General features: G+C 36.8%; 1 pseudogene; it reads left to right on the top strand.

Annotated features, from left to right (window-relative positions):
* The window catches only part of LOC100468483, a 177,394-nt pseudogene extending 160,290 nt beyond the window's left edge, over positions 1–17,104 (top strand).
* The last annotated feature ends 3,268 nt before the right edge of the window (positions 17,105–20,372 follow it).

The raw sequence follows: 20,372 nt of genomic DNA, 5'->3' as shown, positions 1-20,372 counted from the left end.
TTTTTACAAGTATCCGTGCTGAAGTGGACATACGGGTTGGGGCAGATCAAGGCAAGGCAGTACTGCCTTGTATTAGGATTATTCCACCAAAAGGCAGAAAGAGTTAATATTCAAGTTTTGACACCTAATTCAGAATTTTTGAGACTGCGGCATGACAGTTTAAAAGCAAGGCTGTTTCAAGAGAAATTCTTTTATCTATCCATTTAACATATGAAGCAGAGGTCTGGAGAATGTGATTGCTGACTTTTACCTAAGGAACATTCCAACAAAGAGAAATGGGGTAATATCCACCGCCACCGACAGACCTGGTAGATTAATGGGGTGACAGGAGACAGAGAGAAGCAGGCAGTCAGGTATATGGAGTAGGGGATGAATTTCTTTCATTTAGAGAAATGCCAAGACCCCAGAAGCTTCTGCCAATTTTTCTTCATGTGTCCTGGCAGGGTGAGCATGGTAGGTTACCTCAGACGTCCCCAAGGACAGCTGTGTGGAAAAACCCTGGTTGTACAGTCTATCAGGCACAGAGAGGGCCTGGCTTCTTCTCACTCAGTGCTGCTTTGCAGTTTGCGTGGCCAGGGGTGGGATATGGAAGTTCTTGCATGCAGGTAAGGAATTTCTGTAACTGTACCTCGGCCTGGGGCAGTATGGGATTCACACTCAGATCCCAGCAGGCTCCACAAACAGGGAGGGCCAAGACATGTGCACTATCTCAAGGATGGCTGCCAGCACCTTGACTAAGCTGAGAGAGGGTTTTTCCTAGCCACAGATTTCAGCAGAAGCTGGCCGTGAGTGGCTTAGCAGGGAGAGGCTAGGACCACTCACACGACAGCACCTGATACTTTAGAGGGAAAGCCAGGGCTGGAGGGGCGGGGATGAAGGTAGGGGGATACTACAGGACTCAGAGACCTTTGTCTCTTTCCCAAAGATCAAGCCCTGGAAGCAATACCCCTCCTCCATGCAGCCAGGTAGTATCCAGGAGAAAGCAGGCGAGTGGAGTAAGTTCTGAAATTTTATCCAATATTGTCTTACTGGTCACCTAAAAAGATTTAAATATGATTCAAACTAATCTTACTGGATTAGGTTGTTTTTTGTTTTTTATTTGTTTGTTAATTGTGGTGGTGTTTCTTTCCTGGCTTATTTGGGTACAAACGTGATAAAAATGAGAGAGCTGTGGAAATTAATCTGTATTTCCTTTTATAGCTGAATGTACTGAAGTAAATATGCAATCCTGCTACTAATCTATTCGTCTTTCCATTTTTCTTGAAAACAAAGGAAGAAAGGAAGAACGGGAAAGCAAAGAAGGAAAGAAAATTCTGAGCACTTTCATTTAACTGGGACTGGGGGGGGGTGCTTATCTTAATGAGAACCTTTGCACATATCTCCTGCTCCTTCAAACACAGTAACCTGCATGTCCTCTTCACTTGAGTGCCATAAAAGCTGGGAACCGAACCAGAGTTCCCTCTGAAGGGTGAGGAGAAATGAGAGAAGTGGACGCTCTTCCCCGGGTTCTTGTCTGGGGTTCTCAAGTGGGGCACACATGCAGAAGCCCCAAGGACAGCATGAGGGAGCCGTAGATGGACCCCAGATAGGCTGGCAGAAGGGGAGATGGTCCTCTGAATGTCACACTCTTGAGGAATGTTGAGGTTTTCACTTATGCAGTTGTGGCTCGAGTAGGCAAATACTTTGTTAAAAGCCGTAGGCAGGATCACTAGTAGGAACTTAGAAAGATAGAGCTGCTTCCCGGTGGGACCCTCCACCCAAGCCATCCACAGGTACCGCCTGTGCCAAGAGGAGATGAGAAGCTCACCAGTGGTGACAGCATGTGAGAAGGGATGCAGAGATCACCAGAAATGTAGAACAAGCCAGAAGCAGGGGGACAAACGGGGAATTTTAAACCAGCATGAGACTGAACCACAGGCCTGAATTAAATGGAGAACTTGATCCCTCCGTTCATAGAAATTAAACCCAGAAATGACTAAATGAAATTGACCACAATATGCAAGCAGGTAGCTCTGAATCGGAGTTTAAGAAATAAAGAATAATACTTTTTTTTTAATACCCAAGGTTACCACGAGTGTTGTAACTATTAAGTATCTACATGTGTGTTACTTATTAAAGTAGATGATATAAAACCTACCTTCTAGTTCAGCTGCTTACATCATTATAGCCAACCCTGTACGTGCAATAATTTTCACAAACACGAAAATGTGGTGAGGCAGCCCAAACCCATTGTCGTATCACTATCTGCAAATTACTTTAATTTAGAGATTTTTTTTTTATTCTAATGCACAGTAGTGTGTGACAAACACTGGCTACAAACGAAACAACAACAAAAACCCCGCTGTAAATGAGAGATAATTGTGTTTGTGCTAAACCATAAAAAAGCCCAGCATATACCTAAGAACAGAGATGATGCTATTGAAAGAGAAAGAAAAAGAGAAAGAGGGTAATTTAGCATTTAGAACAGAGCAGCATGGAGCTAAGAGGTAAAAATGTGATTGGCTGAAGATCATGCTTAAAACTTTAAAAATTAAAACCCCAGAATGTTATTTTTTATTATGCCTTGAAATGCTGTTTCTTTAAATTGCAAAACTATATAAACAAAAAATTCCCTTTTCAACTGCTGCAAGTTGCTGATAAGAATGGAATTTCTCTTCCCACATGTGGTAGAATGTCTCGCTTTAGTAGAAATGTAAATTTCTACTTTGTGTAAATTGAGTCATAATTTGTTTTATTGTGTTAAAATACACATAACATAAAAATTATCATTTTAAAGTGTACAATTCAGTGACATCAAATACATTTGCAATGTTGTACATCCATCATCCCTATCTGGTTCTGGAACTTTTTCACCACTGCAAAAGGAAACCTCACACCCAATAGGCAATTATTCCCCATTCTCCCAAAACCAGCCCATGGCAACTACTCATCTACTTTCTGTCCTAATGGGCTGTCTATTCAGGATATTTCTATAAATTGAATCTTACAATATATGTCCATTGGGTCGGACTTCTTTTACTTAGCATACTGTTTTTAACATTCATCTATGTTGTAGGATAGGTCGATACTCTATTCCTTTTTTTGGATGAATACTGTTGCATTGTGTGGATACCCACGTTTTATTTATCCATTCATCCATTGACCAACATTTGGATTATTTCCATCTTATGGCTATTGCGAATAGAGCCATTATGAATGTTTGTGTACGAGCTTTTGTTTGTGTACCTGTTTTGAATTCTCTTGAATAAAAACCCAGGAGGAGAAGGCTTATTAATGTGATAATTTTATATTTAGTGTATTAAGAAACTACTGAACTGTTTTCCACATTTTACATTCCTACCAGCAGTGCATGGGCTCTAATTTCTCCATATTTTCATCAAGACTTGTTTACTTCTTTTTATTATGATCACCTAACTGGATGTGAAGTGATATCTCAGTGTGGTTTTGACTTGCATCATCCTAGTAACCAATGATGCTGAAAATCTTTTAACGTGCTAATTACCCATTGGATATCTTTTTTGGATGAGTCTATTTAAGTCCTTTAACTGTATTTCAGTTAGAATGTTTGTACTTTCAGTTAGAATGTTTGTATTTTCATTGTTACATCTTACAACTTTAAACAACAAAAGTAAATTTGAAATCAAACACTCCAGTGTTTTTAGTGGAGATCCCACAAGAACAGGTCATTCCAGCCTCAGACCTTTTAAGACAAGGGGAACATGGGGCCAAGAAATGGGAGCTATTGAGACACCAAGACTCCATTTTTACGCAATAAATGGAAAAGTGGAACTTCCCAGTTCAAGTCCTTTACCACAGAAGACTGACAAATCCTGGCTTCCTGCCCACAATCCCCTCAAGGCTAAGTGTGATCTGTATGTCATGAAAAACATCTCCTGCCATCAGCAGCTGGCGGCAGGAAGGAGCATGGTTCCCTCTACACCGGAGCCATGGGACCTCTAGCCTTGTAAATGAAGAATCGAAGACAAGGGAAAGTTAAACGACATGACCTAAATTCACCAAGTTATTACTGAACCTGGAACTCAGGTGTAGTGTCCTGTGCCCTGTGCCTTCAAGCTGTCCCTAGCCACAGTCTTTTGTATGCTACATCATAAAACCAACAAAGGTTTTAAGATAGCTGACTGGGATTAGGAGGATAATTTTGAAAGAATGATGACCACCAGAGGCAATCTTTACGAACACATATTTTGACTTAGAAACAAGATTTCAGGCTTAATTAAGGAATTAAAGGAATACATATAAAACATAACATCCAGATCCATCAAATATGTAAAATATGTAGTTTGAGTACCATTTTGGGATGTAGATAATTACCAAAGAAAATGCAAATTGTAAATGGATTTTAATGAACCCAACCTAAATATAGCTTAAAATATCTAACAACATAAAGTGAAAGGGGAGATCAATTTATGCTATAACATACGTAATATGAAATATTAGAAATTATTCATTCTTTTGACCTGTAATACACCCTCAAACCTTTTTGTTTAGTTATTTTTTAAATTTTAATTAGTGAGAAGGCATGAAGGAAAGACACAAAATAAATGAAAAGCTTTACTTCACTGTTTGAAAAATGGTTGATCATTCTCCAGAGACCAGAATTTTTTGGCAAGATATTAAGTAGAGTGCAGGGAGGACAGGTCTGACCCACTCAGGGCTCTAAAGCCAACTTTGCTGCTTGGTATCAATCAGAGTGTGTAGGGAACATCAGAAACAGGAGGCCAAAGGTCTAAAGCCACTGAGATAGGAGATAAAAGATGGAGCTAATCAGATGCTTAGATGGTCCTGGAACCAAAGCATGAATTTAGGATGAAAGCACACAGCTATTTCAGACACAGCAAATAGAACAGAGCATGACCTTCAAGTAGGGGAGAGAATCCGCCAAACCCAAAATTTCTCAGAGATCAGGGATTACAGACGAAGGACCGTTGATAAAAATACGGACAGAAGTAAATTGCCTTAGTGCTTTGTGACCTGAGAAGTATATTTGCCCTGATATTCTTTCCTGTGTAAGAGAGAACATCCTTTATCTCAGCTACCAAAAAGCATTTGAACATTTTCTCTTGGAATCTCCATTCAATATTTTTTCCATTCAATTTTTTTGTAACCTTAACATAACCAACATTTGTTGTTCCATTTATATCAGAAAATATTTAATGATTATCAAGCCATTATTCTTCATCTTGGACTTTTTAAACATTTTATTTATATATTTATTTTAGAGAGAATGGGGGCGAAAGAGAATGCGAGTGTGCACCCACATGAGTGGGAGGAGGGGCGGGGTGGGGGAGAACCCCAAGCAGGTTCTACACCCAACGCAGAGCTCAATCTCATGACCCTGAGATCATGACCTGAGCTGAAAACAAGAGTCAGACATTCAACTGACTGAGCCACCCAGGAACCCTTACCTTGGACTTTTTAATAATGTGGACAGTTAAGTAGAATTTGGGGACTATTCCAATATTCCTAGTTGGCTCCTTCCCTTTAGTGGAGAGGGGCATAGTGGAGCAGCAAGAGAAGCTGTGAACTGGAACACATTGAGAATCACATTTCTTCAGGTTAGATAGGTAATTTGCCTTGAAGACAAGGGAGTAAACTATGTAGGAACTCAATTTTCCAATGGACTCTTATAAATTTCTCCCTGTAGATAATGCAGACCATTAGTTTTAAACAATAGGCTATACTTCCTAAATATAAAATATGTTTTCATTTGATATCTGGCAAAATGAAAGCAAAGCCATGCATTTGGTTGCAGAAATTAAAATATGGACACAATTATTTTGCTATGGAGAGTGGTATAATTCATTCATATTTTTCTCAGTCTTTTTTTTTAATTTTTAGTTTTAAGTAGTTGTCTTATGTCCAATTTATAGAGCCAACTCTAATTCCAGATATTATTCTGTAAATCTCCCTGCCATTTCTCCATTTGCCAGCTAAAATATAGTACAGGGGAGAGGTACATAGAATATACAATGCTGGGAGTAAGGTTTGTATGATGTGACAATCTCTGTTCCTCAAAAAATGATGTAGCAGATATTGCGTGCTGTATACCTACAGCCAATCTTTATATATCCCTTGGTAGATAGAAACACAATTTGTTCAGAGAGCCAGCTTTCAAAGAAGATGATCCTTGCTCTAGCTCAGAGGTAAATACTGATTTATCTAAAGTTCTCACATTGTCCAATAGTAATTTCTGTGATGACAGAAATATTCCATTTCTACACTGCCCAATAGTGTAGCCATTGGCCTCATGGAGCTATTAAGTATTTGAAATGTGGCTAATAAGACAGCAAAACTGAATTTTAAACTTTATTTAATTACTATCAATGAATTAATTAATTTTTAAAATTACTATTCATTTACCTTTAATAGACACATGAGGCTACTGGCTATTGCATTGGATAAGCCAGCATAACTAATTATGATAATTCCATTGACATTGCGAATAACTAGATTGACATAAAGCATATGACAAAATGTTGGCCAACTGATGGGAAGAGAACATTGTTGGCAAATGAAATGGTTACTTCCCCCATTAGACAATGCCTTACCTTCCATTGTTGCATAGAACTCTGACACTGACCTTATCATACAGTGAATAGTGGCACCATGGCCGAGCAAGGATGCTCCCCCATTACTGTGAGACTTTCTGTAAATGAGATAATGAATTTTTCATATAGCTTAAGCCATTTTGATTTGTGTGTCCTGTTACTGCAGAGGAAGCATCATCACTCATATAAAGTAGCTTCTAGATTATTTAATGAAATTGTTAGAGGAAGTTTTTTTTAAACTTTTAAATTAGAACGGGCTATTGTTTGAATTTTAATAAAGATAATTTTTGTATGGTATATATATTTGATAAAGGGTAGAGTACTTACATAGTCACCACAATAATAGTGAAGAGCAGAGTTGTGAATGTTTCATATTTGTTCTCTAAACTGGAATTTTTCTTAAAATCTTATGAAAAGGTAACACAAGTGAAACATATATGCTATTTTGAGGACAAATAAATTGAAATTAGAAGATGTTAATGAGGTCAGACAGCTCATAAGTTGTGGGGATATATCTCAATCTTGGGTCTTTTTTTTTCCCAACAAAATACTTCTTTTTAATTTAGATTGGTTGTTTCTGTAATTATCCTCTTTGTTAGTGGATTCCAAGAAGAACATAAAACTCACAATTTAGGTATTTGTATATGTAACAGTCTAGTTGTTTTTGTTTCCGACTTATCTCTAGCTATATTAAAAACAGTACATTTTTGAGTCATGGGTGGAAAATGTCACATTGAAAAGAAGAATAATATCTGCTCTAATTATATTAAATATAATTCAGAAAAAAAGAAAAATTGAAGTTGGTTTTCATAAAATCTATAAAATAAAGAATATAAATGTATGAAGTTACATGCAGTGAGTGACTCACAAAATTTTGCAGTTAAGAAATTGAAGAGACCTAACATTTACTACTATTAAAGGTAATTATTCAAACCATAGGTCTTAAAATATCTGCTATTAGTTGCAAATGTTTAGGTAGAATTTAGAAAGTGCGCTTAATAATGGGAACAACACATTGCTTTCATATCTTCCTGCTTTCAGAGCAGGAACTGTTTCCCCTTGCCTTTCAGGGGGGAAGAAAAGAACCTTTGAACAGTGGCAGAGGCTCCTTAGTTTAGGCATTTGGTTTTAGACCCTAGAATAGCTTGATGAGGCAGATTTTGTGTCTTCTTTTCTAAAGGTATTTAAATAAAGATTTGATCATCTTTTGTGTGTGAAGTGTTCTCACGTGATGCCCTACATGAAGATAATGCAACAGATAAAAAACAAAAAACAAACAAAAAAAACTACTCAAAGTTCTTCTAAGCTTTATGATTTTTTTTTTTTTTTGGTCACCTCTGCCCCCAACATGGGGCTTGCACTCATGACCCCAAGATCAAGAGTTTCATGTTCTTCTAACTGAGCCAGCCAGCCAGACACCCCCCAAGTTTTATGTTTCATCATTTAACTGTATCATTATAAATTTAATGATCAGTATATTCAGATGATATTGGAATTTAGATATTTTAACTCTTCTGGTTTACCACTGAGAAGTCAATGTGGTTAATAAGTTGTGGTTAATAAGTGAGTTTACATATTATAATTCTGTAGTGATTTCTGAAGTTTATTCCTAACAAAGTAATGTCTCTAATATGTGAAAAATAAGACCAGTGATAAAAATAATTGGGGTCAAAAGGCTTTCAAGAGACCTTACAATCACTGTGTATGGGCAATTTTCCCCACAATCAGACACTGGTCTCAAACTAATAAAATAAAGCATACATAAATTATTCTTATTGATATTACAACTAATAGGCATCTTCTGTTAACCAAAGTCCATCAACAAATTTTTTCCCCAATAAATCCTGAGGTTTGCAAACATGATTGTCAAAACATACCTCTTTCATTTCCCAAACTTTCTCAGCCTGCCTTTCACTGAGGAATAGATGATATTATTTGTGGATGGAGGAGACTTTCTAAGGGACTTTCATTTCTGTTACTACAGGTCCACATTTTATTAATTAAAAGATTGGGCAAGGAATTGATATTTTTCAAATTTGGGAAAGATGTATGGAAAAGATATCTTTCATGTTGTCTAGAAGTTGTACAATTATAAACCATGCTTTGTTTTAAGATATAAGCATTTAACCCCATGAGTATGCATCCACTGGTATAAATTAATCCTGTAGAAGTGGCAGAGGAGAGATACAGGAAAACAAAGAAAAACCTTCAACTTTCTCACTATAACAAAACATTTCCACTGCTATCCAGACCAAAAGATTAGCTGTTTCAAGTGCCAACTAGAGAAAAAGTTCAAAAGAGTAAGTGTAATTATTAAAAGAATTCCATCAGTGACATTGATTAAATCTGTCTCCCCAGTAAAATCATTATGACATCTCATAACCATAAAGGATGGGGCTCCTGTTTAAGAATTTATATTTACAACAGGTAAATGACTTTTTAAGCTGTCTTCACATTTGCTTCCAAATCCAATGTGGACAAAACAGAAGAAAATAATGCTATAATACCATCTGAGAGATTTACAGTGGACATAAGAAAAGGCTCTACCGCCTGAAATTTCATACACTTGCTGATAAAGAGGTTGCATGACCAGGGTGAGATATATCTGGCCCAGCCCAGAAGTTGAGTGATACAGTACATCATGATTCTGGGTGTCACCAAATGAATGGACAAATAGAATTAATACTGTGTGCTTTGAGGGGCACCTGGGTGGCTCAGTCGGTTAACTGCCTTTGGCTTGGGTCATGATCCCAGGGTCCTGAGATCAAGGCCCACATCACACTCCTTGCTCAGTGGGGAGTCTTCTCCCTCTCCCCCTGCCTGCCGCTCCCCTGCTTGTGCTCTCCCTCTCTCTCTCTCTGTCAAATAAATAAATAAAATCTTTAAAAAAAAAATACTGTGTGCTTTGAGAGGAGATTTGAGGGTGGAGGGGAAGAGCAACATACTGGCACTAATATTATCAAATGCTGGATGTGGGTTTCTTAATTCAATGTCCTATGGATGAGCTTCAGGAAATCTATAAACACCTTGGAATTAAATATGCACCATTTTATATGGATTTTTTAAAGATTTTATTTATTTATTTGACAGAGAGAGAGACAGCCAGCGAGGGGGGAACACAAGCAGGGGGAGTGGGAGAGGAAGAAGCAGGCTCCCAGCGGGATCCCAAGACTCTGGGATCACGACGCCCTGAGCCGAAGGCAGGCGCTTAACGACTGAGCCACCCAGGTGCCCCTATATGCATTTTTATAGGGGAAGAAGATCTGTATGTTTCACTGGATTCTCTGTATAGGTTATAGTCACAAACACAAGAAAAAAGATTAAGTATCACTCTTTGTAAATAACTTGAAAATTAGGGAAAGGAAGATTTGCATGCTTTAAATATGGTGTAAACTATTAGTAAAAAAAAAAAAAATCTACCACAATTTCTGGCTCTCATGTTCCAGTATTTTTTCCTTCCAAGCATACTCCCTATTCCACTAAAGAAATTGTGAGTTTGAAAACAGTTGAGTAATTACAGTTGCACCCTTCCCTGCCTCCAGCTTCCCTCTCACCACAGCTTGCCTTCTTTAGGCTCTCTGTCCCAAGGCTATCGATTCCCTGTAAGTTCCACTGTGTTTTGTGTCCTCTCTGACCTCCTAACATTTGCAGACACAGCTTTTTCTGCCTGAAATATTGCCTCCACCTCTAGTCTCCAACTGATTAACCCTACTTGTCCTCCAGGATTCCTCTCTGGTGACCTTTGACCAGGACACTGGGCAAATCTCTGTCAATACACATATCAAGCTGCATTGAAATAATGGGCTTTTACAGTTTCTTTTTTTCCATTACCGAATTGCAGAGTTCCTTGAAATCATTTAGAAATTCATTCACCTCAGTAAGCTCACAACCTCACACAGGTTCTGGTACATAAAGGGTCAATAGTCTTCACTGAATGTAGATGGCTTAGAAAAAAATGAGTTGCAGTGACCAAAAAGGTTCAATGAGTTTTCCTTTTTAGAGTGCATGTATTTTTAAACAAAAGAAAATTATAAGCTAAAGGAATGAATGGAAATGATTTCATGCAGAAAGAAACTAGAAAGATATCTAGTAGATAGGTAATAAGGGAAACTTCCTGAAGCCACTGAGTGATTAAATTCCTGTCACATACTTGACACCTTGAGACCTACTCTCTCTTGAATCATTAATCACATGTTCCATTTGAAAATACCTTACAATTCACAATTTTTGTAAACAGTGCAGTTGAAGTTCATAAGGAAGAGATGGAATTTATATTTTGTCAGATAGCTAACGCAGCAATATTCTATTCTCAAATTTGAACTTAGGCAAATTCCACCTACTTACTCTCCTAATTGTTTTCCTAAGCTCAGTGATTTTCAACTGGTTGTGTGGTGGATACTGCGATGCTGCAACCACATGTCCCTTCAGGACAGGAGGACTTAGAATACACTTGCTGATTGTGCTGCTGCCTGATGGATTCCAGCTGCGACACTTTTCTCTGCTTGCTGCAGGGAACCCACTCACCCAAGCCTCACTCTGTCTCTGAGGGCAGCCTATACTCAGTGTGTCGTTAACGAACAAGTAAAGGCTCTGGCGCCCCTCACTACCTTGAGAACACTCGGAAGGACCATGGCAGTTTCAGAGATTCCTGTGGGATTGAGTGACATTTTCTGAGACTCTATGGCCCAACTTTTCCCTTTGCTCAAAGATGCTCCCTTCCCTCCCCTCTCACCACTCCTTGCCCAAACAGGTGCTAATTCCGAGAGTGTTTCCTAATACTCTCTGGCTCTTGTGTTGAGAATAGACTCTAACAGACAAAAATGCAAGTACTAGAATTAGTTCAGAGACTATGGTAGTCCTGGGAATCAATTTTGATCATAGGCAGTGCAAAATATTTTGATTTTGAATATTTTTAAAGTTAGAGACAACAAATTTCCTGACATATTGGGTGTAGGTTGTAAGAGAAATGGGGATTCAAGGATGACTCCACTTATGCTGGCATGGGTACTGGAAAAACAGTGGGGCATGACCTATATTTGAGGTAGATATGGGGAGGGACAATTGAGAATCCATTCTGAAGCATGTTCAGTTTGAGATGTCAACTAGACATCCAGTAGAGATGTCAAGTAGACATCTAGATGTACAGGTCTGCAATCTGATGAACACTATGGGTGGGAAATGTAACTTTAGAAGTTTTCTGCATTTGCTAATTTTTAAAGCCATGAGCCTGGATGAAATAGCCAATGGAATGAGCAAAAAGGAGAAAAGACCAAAGTCTGAGACTGGAAATGTTCTAATTTAGAGACTGGGGAGAAGAAAAGGAACCAGCAAAGGAGACTGTCCTACCATTGAGGTAAGACAAATCCCAGAGAGAGTAAAGTCTTGGAAGAAATGTGGGGAAGTATAAAAAGGAGAAGGGTATGGTCAACTACTTCAAATGCTACCTATAGGTCAAGTCAATTGGCTTTAGTTACTTTGGGAGTATCTTGATGATAATATTTTTAATAAACTGATGAGGAAGAAGACATGAAGTGAGAACATGTGAGGAGGGGAGAAAAACACCTGTTTTAGGTGTTTAACTACAAAGGGGAGCAGAGTAATAGAAAAGTAGTTAGCAGAGAAAGTGGAGTCAGAAAAAAAAATTTTTTAAGAAGAAATAACCATATATGTGTATGTTGATGGGAATGATCCAATAGAGAGTGGGAAAGTGATGATATAAGATAAAGATGGAATTATTTCTGGAGCAATGAGCTTGGGCTAAGCACGAGAGAGTGGGTTTACTATACAAATGAAAACAGTGGCATTAAATGTGAGTATGACAGTATAGTGAAGATAATAAATATTTTTCATATGTTGAAAATAAAGCCAATGTACACATATAAAGTGTTACTTATGGTGCTGGGCTTACAAATTATCAGTAGAAGTAGTCTCTGTTAGTTAGAAAAATGTACAATATATTCAAATAAGCCAGCTAATTTTTTAAAGCATACAGGGAAATAATTTTAAAGATTGAATATTTGAAACTTTTTTGTCAGTATTATAATTTTAACATAGTTGAAAGATAACCTATTTTCTTAGCATGCAATAGGTCCAAAGCCAAACATTATGCGCATCATTAGAAATATAATTGTGAACAAAGTATGTTTGTTCCTATATCTTAATATAAGGCAAATATTATAAAGCATATTTTAATGGAGAAAAAGTTGTAAAATATGCTTAGGAAAAATAAATATTGTTAAGGACATTTTTCATTAATATTCAAAAATAGAACAATAAAATATTTTGTTTAAAGCTAGGCTTTAATCATATATTACACAAAAATAGTTAAAGTATTGTTATTCCCAAGGGCATTTAGGAGATAATATATTGCCAAGAATGGAAAATTAATATCAAAACCGATTAGAAAAAGCAGTTAGCATCTCCCATATATCCTGATTTGACTAATTAGATTTATGTAATCCATTGAAACATCAGCCAGATTACAGTAGCAAATCTGGTAACATTGGATCATACTATTTAAAAATAGGAGATTCTGGCAAGAATCAACCTAAGAGGAAATTTCCTTTCCACTGTTATTATCCACATAAGTTTGAATTCAATTTATGCTACCATTTATGTTTACTCAAAGGCAGACACTACATATAAACAGGTCCTTCTCTTCTAGCTCTTGCTCATCTGTTAAAAATTTTTATTTCAGTTATGATCTTTGCCCCATTTCCTCTTTGGGTTAAATTTTCTCCTTTATGGGTTTGCTGGAAAAAAAAAAATCTTAACTACTGTCATTTACACCAGAGGTGAATTACTTCCATTAAGTGAAGGGATATTTGTGGCAGCATAAATGCCCTATCTGTTGGACAAAGCAATCTGGTCAACCCAAGATCCCCCTCTTCTGTCACCATAGAAAAGCTGGAGCTTTGAAAATGGGAATCAGGAGCTAATGCTTTATAGGTGACATAAAGTTTGCAGTTGGTCTTGACCATTGCAACGTCAATCCATTTCCTTACATAGATCAACCCCAATCAATTTGTGTGAGTTTCTGTAAGAATAATGGCCTCTTAAACCATCTCTTGATCATTTACCCTTTGCCAAACATGTGGTACAATTGTTTCTGTAATTGCTAGTAAGCAAGGAAGAGCGGTCAACATTATGGTAAACTGATAATCTAAAGTCTGAGAATTTTTGCTTCCTATGAGGTCTTGGTGAGTAGAAGTTACACTTGTCACTGCAGAAACAGAGATCTATCTATCATCTTTCTACCTACCTATCATTTCTCCTCACATATGATGTCACCACTGAGGCACTTCCTCCATTCTTTCATTTTTAAGAATCCCTGGTTACAAAGGTCTACCATTACTAAGCACAAAGAGAAATGGTTGCTTGCATTCTGGCTGTGCATTAAAATAAATAAATAAATAAATAAAAATAAAAAATCTATTTTTTGAGTATTTGTGTGGTGAGTATTCGAAATACATCTTTCAGATTATTGGACGAATTTTGTATTAAGTATTTAAGACATGGTTTTTTGTTGTTGTTGTGTGTTTGTTTTAAATCCTTTCTCCGTGTTTCTGCTAATTGAAAAGTTTCATTACAATTGAAAAGTCCTTTGAAAACAACACCATGCTTTTCTTGCCATTGCTGCATGGTCAAGCACTTTCAGGCTTCTGGTCTCAGGGCATGTAATCAAGAAAAGAAATACAGAAAATGCTATTCCATAGGCCCTGACCAAGCAATTCCAACTCTCTTCTTTGTTTTACCATTTTTTTGTAGACTTACTGCTCAAACTAGAGCTTCTTGATCATTGAATAATCTAAATGAGTTATTAATCATATTTGCTTCTCCAACATATAGAAAGCAAGAAGAGGATGATGAAGTTAGGTATTTATAGATGTTTTATAAGCAACAACGCAAAGTTTAAATTATTTGTTGCCATTAACATTGAAGACAAATATGGGAAATTGAGTTGAAATTGTACCCTTTAAATAAAATAGCCTAGGAAAAATAATTCTATATTTTGCTAAAACATCTCTCCAATGTCTATGTAGGGTTATATCCAGGGCTGTTTGGTTGGTCTCAAAGGCTCATGCTAAGCTTTGATGCTCGTATAAACTTGCGTGCACGTGTGTGTGTGTATGTGTGTGTGTGTGTGTACATGAATACATCCACTAACATTTGATATAAAAACCTCTATCACTCAACCATATAATCAAATACTATGTATAATAGAAAACCACCATATGGAAGAATCACACACTGTGGGGTATAAACATCAAACCCAATGTCTTGAAATATTTAAAGCCATATGTGGTAACAAATGTTTGCATCAGTAACCTGGGTGTAAACTGAATTTTTGGTGCAGCATTTGTATCCCCTTTCTTAATTAACCTGTACCATTTTACTCTATATTTGACAATATGAAAATTTATGAGTGAATTTTAATGATCTCACATGTATTTTCCCATGTTTTCTATATTTCAGTAACAATGTGAACTCAAATTTTTTGGCAGATCACATTTTTTCCAATCGAAAATAAAAATGTGTTCTGGGTTGGGGAAGGCAAGTTGGGTTCTGGACAGAGATGTAGTCAGATGCTTTTTGACCATGCTTCATGAAAACTTCATTCTCTCTGATGACAATCTAGCCTGATAAATTGAATCCTGTGACACGGAAAGTCACTTCATATTATGAATTCTGTTGATAAAATGAGGATGACAAAGCAGTTACAGATTATTTAAGTAGCAGAATGAGAGTTTTTTGGATTCTAAATGTATGTTAATATTTTAAATTAAGCCCTATCTTTATGAAATATGTTGTTTCTTCAAAAATTTAAAGAAATAGGAAGAACTGCAAAAGAGCAATGCAGCTCTAAACGAGCGTAGGCAGCCCAGCAGGGAGCTGTAGGGCGAGAATCGCCTGTACAGGAGTATCATATAGAGCAATCAACGGGAGGCCTGAATATGCCTATCACACTCTGTCATTGGCTGGGAGCTGCCCAGGGAGAGTGTGTATTTGACTCAGATACTGTAATGGATCCCAGAGGTACGACAACTCAAGGCTATTATCTGGCTAAATTCTATGCAACAGGTTCATTCTTGAAGGTATATCTGAGTGGTACACATTTATTGCCTCCACATTAGTAAATACCAGATTTTTTAAAATACCATTTACAGTAACAACAAACATTATATGGTGCTAGGTATTAATGTAAAAACAACAAAAACAAAGTTCTGCAAGAAATTAAGAAAAAAGAGAATAAAACTATGGAAATCATAATAGAATAACTAAATTTAGTAGTATACAGTAATCATGGATAGCAATAATATGTATAAATAATTACTCTACAAAAAATAATAATTTTATAAATTCAATGAGATTCCAGTTGATAGCTTAGAAAGATTTTTTAAAATGTTTATGAAACATTAGGTCTTAAGATATCCAAGACATTCATGAGAAAGTCTAATAAAATGAGGAGACTTATTCTACCAAATAACAAGTCTAATTATAAAACTGTAATAAATAAAAAATATCAAGTAATACATCTGCCGGGTGGTGGGGTCAGTGCTGTGAGAGAAACCCCTGCAGGGAGACCATGATTAAACCCCAGAAGAGGCTGGTTGGGGCTTCTGAGCCTGTGGGGCCAACAATAACGGGCCAGCAGGAAAATATATCAACACTAAGAACCCAGCAGGGACATCAGCTTAAGTGGGTAACTCCAGCCCTAGGAAAACCAGCCTCTAAAAAAGGTGGGAAGAATCTAAGCAGTTACTGGCTGATGAAAGTCAGAGACAGAAAGCAGACTAGAGAAAAGTGTAGATGTGAAGTTTAGTGCTGAGGATCTTAAAGCACAGCGCAAGCAGATAGCATGCTGGGAGGGTGTTCACAGCTACCAGGACATGCCCAGAACTTCCTTCCAACCATGAAACTGGAGGAAGAAGCCTATTTCTACCATAGCAACGGCCAGCAGCCAGGCATCTCAGGACTTGTGAAGCTTGTGAAGTAGGCTTACCCAGACGAAACAGTTTGAGAAAAACAATCTCCATTACGAACCATATACCAAAGAAAACCCTAAATGGTGGCTGTGCCGTTTGCTCCAATGATGAAGTGTTTCATTACCCTGGCTGAGCTCAAAACCCATCACCAAGCCCTTAAAAAATATGGTTCTCTTAGAATAGGCAGACCATAAAAGAGACTCTTAACTATAGAGAACAAACTCAGGGTTGCTGGAGGGGGATGGGTGGTGGGGATGGGGAGTGAGGGGGGGAGTGGGGAGGCTAAATGGGTGATGGGGATTAAGGAGGGTACTTCATGATGAGCGCTGGGTGTTTTATGTAAAGTAATGAATGATGAATCATTAAATTCTACTCCTGAAACTAATATTACACTATAAGTTAACTATCTGGAATTTAAATAAAACACTAAAAACATTAAAATATATATATATATATATATATATGGCTCTCTTCACTTGCCAGAGACTCTCAATTCAGCCCCTAACCCTAGAGGAATTTAATTTTATTTTGAACTTGGAGAAAAAGTAACAAAGTTAACTGGGACACGGTTGCTGGAATGTGCAAGAAGTTAGTTACTCCAAAGAAGTCAAGCTTTTATAAGACAAAAGGTGTGAGGAGGTTTCCTTGTTATGTTCACCTGGGATTGTGTACATAGGTGGTTTTCATGTACCTTTTTCACTAAAGCATTACTATAAAAAAGGGGGGTGATAGAATGAATTAAAAACAAAACCTATCAATCTATCATATCTGAATAAACAATGAAGTGGGGATATTCATCATTTAGAGTTACTGGATAAGTGATTTCATCACATACAGTTTTAGAAAAGAAATGGAGCCATGTTTCATGCCATATTTAAAAATCAAATGCAAACAACATCACCAAGATGATCACATCTTGGCTCTTCCTGACTTTGATCTCTCTCACAGGAACAGTTAATATCTATTGAAGAACAAGACACCCCTGAAAGAATCCTGGAACACAGGGGTGAGGCTGAAGTACCCCTACACCTCAGAGACCAAGAGAGTCGCATTAGAGGGGTACGAGAAGAGGCTACACGTTAACAACATTGTCCTTCTCCCAGGCAGTGCAGACTGTGCAGGGACAACTCCCCTGAGCTGTTAGTTCTTCTGGTGGGAAATGACAACCCAGAGGGAATAACCAGCTTCCCCCAGCATGAGGGTCACTTTGTGGGAGTCCCTACTCTGATCTTGCACCACAGGAATTATAGGGGAATCTGTGGGACCCAAGCAGAGGTTATATTTATACCAGATAGCCTTTAAACTAAAAGTGGAAAAGGGAGACAAAGAAAGTCAAAATATAATGATAGAGGGTTCAATATATCAAGAAGTTACAACAGCTTTAAATATTTATGTGTCCAAAATTAGAGCACCTAAACATACAAAGTAAAATTAACAGAGCTAAAAGGAGAAATAAACAAAAATACAATAATAGTTGGGAACTCTAATACCCCCACTCATAACAATGGATAGTCCACCCAATCAGTGAAAAATTAAGGAAACTGTGGATTTGAAAGACACTATAGACCAAAGGGACATAACAAACATATACAGAGCATTCTAACCAGCATCAACAGAATACACATTCTTCTTGGGTGCCCCTGGAACATTTTCTAAGCCATAAAACATGTCTTAGCAAATTCAAAATTGAAATCATACCAAGCATCATCTCTGACAACAACGGTATAAATCTAGAAACCAATAAAAGAGGAAAATTCAAAAATTCATGAACACATGGAAATTAAACAACATTCCCCTGAGCAACTAATGGATCAAAGAAGAAGTTACAGGAGAATAAAAAAATTTTTTTGAGACAAACAAAAATGGAAAGACAACATACCAGAACTTATGGGATACAGCAAAAGCAGTTTTAAGAGAGAAATTCGTAGCAATGAACACCTACATTAAGAAGCAAGAAAGATCCCAAAAAAACAACATAACTTTATGTTTTGAAGAACTGTAGAAAGAGCAAACTGAACCCAAAGTTAGAAGATAAGGTGCTGTTGGGAGGGGGAATTGGAGGAAGGTGGTCAAAAGGTACAAACTTCCAGTTACACAACAAATAAGTGGAATGAACGTACACCATGATGGCTATAGCTAATGCTGCTGTATGATACATAGGGAAGTTGAAAGAGAGTAAATCTTAAGGTTACAAGGATATTTTTTTCCTTTTTCATTTCTTCTTTATTGTAACTAGATGAGAAGATGGATGTTAGCTGAACCTATTGTAATCATTTCACAATAGTGAAATGTGCCTTAAACTTACATAGTGATGCATGTCAGTAATTTCTTAATGAAATTGAAAAAAAAAATCAAATACAGGAGGATGAAAACCTAAATATGAAAAATACAACTTTAAAATTTGGAAAAAATGCAAAAAAATATCTTAAGGTATGAAGGAGGAGCTAATTTTTTTACATGAGAGACAAAAACATGGTCATAAGTAGACAAATTTGACTATACTGAAATTAAAAATTCTGTTGAACTAAACATGCAATAAAACTAAAAGCAAATAACAGAATTAGAGAAACCATTTATAACTTACCAAATTAAAAAATAGTGTTTATAATGTATTTTTAAGGCCCCACAGTTTAGTACAGTTAAGTAGGAAGAACATAGGCAAATGAAGAGACCAAACAATTCTTAGAAGTGGAAATATGAATTATCAACACGTAAGAAGAGTGGTGAAAACCCACTAGTAATTAAAGAAATAACTATTTTTAATGCCAGAAGAAGCCACTTTCAATTCTTCAGATTTGTGGGGAAAATATTTAAATCTACAAATATAAAGTATGCTTCCTTCTATATTGATGAGATTTTAAATGCATGCAACTACTTTGGGAGAGCACATTTGTTGATATCTAGTGAAATTGAATATGCCTATACCTTATAGCTCAGCAATTTCACAACAATATACTTAGAGAAATTTTCATTGTAGTGTAAGAAGAACTGTCCCAAAATGTTTGTTATAGCATTGTCTGTAAAAGCAAATATGATAATCAACCTAAATTCCCACTAACAGCAGGACAAATATTTAAATTGTGCTTAAGCCAGGCAGTTTTGGCACAGTGATTTAGAATGATTTTTTGGAGCTTCTTTGCCGTTGTGTGAAATCCAGCTCTATCAACTTTGGGCAAATGTAGCTCTATGCTTCAGTTTCTTCATTTGTAAAATGGAGGTAAAAATTGTGTCACCTTCATGTTTTTTGTGCATAAAAAATAAATAATTTATGTTAATGGAGTTCAGATATAATCAGATACATAGTAACCTTATAATAATTATGAGCTATTATTAGTATCAGTTATATGACAATACACCATGCAACAGATAAAATGAATCAACTCGAACAACATCTATCAATGTGAATGGATTTTTTAAAAAATGCATTTAAGACATTTTTAAAGAAGATACATAAAACATGATACCATTTATATAAATTTAAAACTTGAAAATGATACTATATATAACCAGTGAATATGTTCATTTATTATAAAAGTATAAAATCATGCATGGGAATTCATCTGTAACTGGAATATTTTGTTTAAAAAAATAGACCTACGGGCACCTGGGTGGCTCAGTTGGTTAAGCGGCTGCCTTTGGCTTGGGTCATGATCCAGGGTCCTGGAATTGAGCCCTGCATCAGGGTCCCTGCTCAGCGGGGAGTTTACTTCTCTCTCTCCGCTCTCTCCCTCTGCCCACCCCTTCTCGCGCTCTCTCTCTCAAATAAATAAATCTTTAAAAAAATAAAAAAACAGACCTAAGGGCATGATGTACAAGT

This window comes from Ailuropoda melanoleuca, chromosome 2 (assembly GCF_002007445.2).
Source record: "Ailuropoda melanoleuca isolate Jingjing chromosome 2, ASM200744v2, whole genome shotgun sequence".
Classification (NCBI taxonomy): domain Eukaryota; kingdom Metazoa; phylum Chordata; class Mammalia; order Carnivora; family Ursidae; genus Ailuropoda; species Ailuropoda melanoleuca.
This window is presented reverse-complemented; position numbering and strand designations above follow the sequence as displayed.